Source organism: Schistocerca piceifrons, chromosome 1, assembly GCF_021461385.2.
Source record: "Schistocerca piceifrons isolate TAMUIC-IGC-003096 chromosome 1, iqSchPice1.1, whole genome shotgun sequence".
Taxonomy (NCBI): Eukaryota; Metazoa; Arthropoda; class Insecta; order Orthoptera; family Acrididae; genus Schistocerca; species Schistocerca piceifrons.
In genome coordinates, this window is record NC_060138.1 from 1,044,331,210 (window position 1) to 1,044,335,777 (window position 4,568).

Genomic DNA, 4,568 nt, shown 5'->3' on the forward strand with positions numbered 1-4,568 from the left:
AAATATATATTGAACCCCGCTTTGGTTTCAGAAAATTTTAAAATTATCAATAAAAGCATCAAATGACAAATTCTCATGTCCAATAGACTTTATTAGTCAGTCAAAGCACCCACTACCTCCTTTGCCGCATACCTGCAGTTCAGAGTACGAAATCTAGGCTTCAACTGGCTTGGACGAAGTGTACAGATGTTCATTTAAAATAGTCCTTATCATGCAACTATTAAGAAATTAAATTAAATATTGGAATCATGAAAGCATGTGAATTATTTCCCGAGGTAAATAATGATAAATAGATAATTCAGTACTACTTAGAGGCTGAATAAAATATTTACTTTACACTTTGTGGAAGTCACGGAATGATTCTGGCAAAGGTTATTGCTACATCCGTACATTTCAGTCAGGTATTTCTAATGTCCTAGCTCAAATTGTGCTCCAATTAATAGGAACAATTCTTACTCGGCCAGTGACAACTTCAGGCAAACTGCTTTTCGGAAATGCTGCGAGCAACACGTACCTCAACCTTCTTTAACTGCAGGAGTTGGGCATTCTTAATAATCATGTTGGCAGCGGCAGAGGGACAGGACAATGGCGAATAAACTTTATCACGTTATATGCGTATTTTTTACGCATCTTCTCCACCCGCTTTGTTGTATTGTATGTGAATCTAATGCGAATTCTGGAAAATGTTGTACAGACATTAAGACACGCACATACGAATCTTATTTAAATATTATTGTACTGATATAAAGAGTGAGTTTCATGTTATGCTCATTGTTAAAAAATTATTTATATTGTATATTGTAATGGAACGAATTAAATGGATTTACTTTATAAAATATCTGTAATATGTATTGTTCGTCTCTGAATAAAATTATCATCATTTGAAACATTCATTAAGTGGAAGTCCTAATAATTCAGCAACACCTTCATGTCTTAACGACAGTGATATATACTGGGGTAACAAAAGTCATGAGATAGCGATATGCACGTATACAGATGGCGCTTGTATCGTATACACGGGGAATAAAAGGCCAGTGCATTGGTGGAGCTGTCCACCTTCACCTTTTCCTTGAACACACCCACACACTATATATTGTCCGCCACCTTGATCCCCCTCACCCCCTGGTGTCTCCCTTCCTCTCCACCGCCAACCAGTTGCCGCGCCTTTATCGTTGTGTCCCACCCTCTCTCCATCTCCACACCCTCCATCTCCTTTCCCAACGCAACTTCCACTGTCTACCCCTCCCGGATGATGAGCTTCGCCCTGACATCTACCCTTCCTACCAACTCTAACCCCCTCTTCCTGCCTCCTCCTCAGGGCTCCCTCTCCTCCCCCTCCCTCCTCCTGAGCGGCTTCCCCCTCCTACTCCCCTTCCATCTCTTGTGCCTCCTTTCAGTGTCTCTGCACTCCCTCTGGCCCTGTCTTCCCTCTTCCTCTCCCGCCCCATGTGTCTCCTGCCTCTTCATGAACCCACTGACGACCCTCCTCTCTTCATCCCGCCACTTCCCCAGCTGCCCCATGCTCTCCCCTCCTTTTCCATCCTCTCTGCCCTTTCCATCGGCAGGTCCCGCGTGGCAGTTTTATTCTTCGTCGTATGTGCTCCAAGTGGGTTTTAAGTGTGTTGTTCCGGAGTGTTTTTACTACTGTGGCCGACTTTTAACGTGTGCATGTCCATTCAGTGTCTTCTCTGAGTTTTGAAGACTCGCCAACTGTGTTTTTTTTTAACTTTCTGGTGACTTTTAACTGTCCTCCATGAACGTCTCCATGTTAGTCTATTTTTTACCTCCATTTTCTCCCATTATTCTGTTTTAAGTTCCCCTTTCTCGCCTTATGTATGTAACATTTTATTGTTATATAAAGTTGTTATGTCACTCGGCTGAAGAGCGGCGGATTGTGCTGCTGACAGCCCTCCCCTGCCCCAAATGGGCAGGGGAATGAAATCACATTAAAGAAAAAAAAAGTGGGTCTGTGATTTGTTCTCAGGGGATTCACTTGAAAAGGTTTACAACACGATTATGGCCACACGATGGGATTTAACAATCTTTGAATGTGGAATGGCAGTTGGAACTAGACGCATAGGACATTCCATTCCAGAAATCGTAAGGAAATTCAATATCCCGAGATGCGCAGTATCAAGAGTGTGCTGAGAATAGCAGATTCCAAACGTTTTGTAACAGACAACGCATTGCCGGATGGCCTTCACTTAACGACCGAAAGCAGCGGCGTTTGCGTACAGCTGTCAGTATTAACAGACAAGCAACCCTGCATGAAATAATCACAGAAATCAATGTCGGATGTACGACGAACGCTTGCATTAGAAAAGTGAGGTGAAATTTGGCTTTAATGGGTTACAACACCAGACGACCGATGCGAATGCCTTTGTTAATAACACGATATAGCCTTCAACGCCTCTCCTGGGCTCGTGATCATATTGGTTGGGCCCTAGGCGACTGGAAAACTGTGCCTCTATCTACATCTACATACACACTCCGCAATCCACCATACGGTGGTGGTGGAGGGTACCTCATACCACAACTAGAATCTTCTCTCCCTGTTCCACTCCCAAACAGAACGAGGGAAAAATGACTGCCTATATGCCTCTGTATGAGCCCTAATCTCTCTTATCTTATCTTTGTGGTCTTTCCATGAAATGTAAGATGGCGGCAGTAAAACTGTACTGCAGTCAGCCTCAAATGCTGGTTCTCTAAATTTCCTCTGTAGCGATTCATGAAAAGAACGCCTCCTTTCCTCTAGAGACTCCCACCCGAGTTCCTGAAGCATTTCCGCAACACTCACGTGATGATCAAACCTACCACTAACAAGTCTAGCAGTCCGCCTCTGAATTGCTTCTATGTCCTCCCTCAATCCGACCTGATAGGAATCCCAAACGCTCGAGCAGTACTCAAGAATAGGTCATATTAGTGTTTTATAAGCAGTCTCCTTTATAGATGAACCACACTACTAATCGAGTATTCAAACATTATTGGGTTCTTTTTCCTATTCATCTGTATTAATTTACATTTATCTATATTTAGAGTTAGCTACCATTCTTTACACCAATCACAAATCCTGTCCAAGTCTGCCTGGTCAGATGAGTCCCGATTTCAGTTGGTAAGAGCAGATAGTACGATTCGAGTGTGGCGCAGACCAAAAAAAAAAAAAAAAAAAAGAGGTTCTTAATGGCTCTGAGCACTATGGAACTTACACCCGACGTCATCAGTCCCCTAGAACTTAGAACTACTTAAACCTAACTAACCTAAGGACAGCACACTACACCCAGTCATCACAAGGCAGAGAAAATCCCTGACCCCGCCGGGAATCGAACCCAGGAACCCGGGCGTGGGAAGCGAGAACGCTACCGCACAACCACGAGCTGCGAACAAGTGGTGCAGACCACGAAGTCACGGGCGCAGGTTGTCAATAAGGCACTGTGCGAGCTGCTGGTGGCTTCATAAGGGTGCCGGTTGTGTTTACATGGAATAGGACGTTCGACGCGATATTATGAGGTATCCCATGACTTTTTTCACCTCGTTGCAATTTCCAGAATTTAGTTGACTGTCAGTGTTGCTTGACAAGAATTTTAATTCCTCATGTGAACAATAAATATTCCACTGATGCTAACTAACCCTGATTTTAATATTGATGACAACTAACATATGATGAGTTAAGTATACGTAATTTATTTCTTTTCCATAATTTTAGGAAATGATTAGTGAAGTGGGTGTGAAAAGAGCTACTTCGTGACTAATTATGCATCTTCAGTCTATTGTACTTTGCTCACTGAATTCTAACCCCCACCCCTCCCTCCCGCCCTCCCTCCCACTTCCCCTCTACCCCTCTATTCACACACAAACATAATTTGCGACAACAGATGATAATGCATCACTCATCAACAACGTGTGAATTGAAGCGAGCAACGGAGTTGTACCTCATCTTCGTAGGTATCGCAACTACTGTTTGAATAATCAGGTCCACAGGCAGATTTCACATGCGTTGTAAGCCGAGAAATCGCTGCATCTTCCTTGGCTCTTCTATTGCCTCTTCTAGAACACAGCCTATATGTAGAGTCTGATTAGTAATCAAAACGTCATGTGTCCTAGCTTCGAACTCAGATACCGCTTCAATTTTAAATAAAAATCATCGTTAGTGGCGGCCGAAGATTTCAGATACAACAAGTCCCTCTCACTCTGCCAACGATCTTGTCAAAGATGGCAGAGAAATGGGCAGAGGTTTAACGCACTCTCTTTCTCTTGAGATGGGAAACTGTCCTTAAAAGGTGGAAGAATCAGCAACGATCAAGGGGACGATGATGCAGAAGGCAAAGGAAACCACTCCATTAAACATATATACAGTGCGTATCCGCAGAACATATGACCTGTAATAGAAGAAGTATCATGATAATTCCTCCGGATTAGCCCCCTATTTGGATCTCGGGAGGGGACGGCCAAGGGTGAGATGACCAAGAGAAAAAGCTGGAATATCCAACGAAGGGATAACATTCTACAAATCGGAGTACGGTATATTAGAGGTTTGAACGTAGCAGGAAAGCTATAAAATCTGAAAAGAG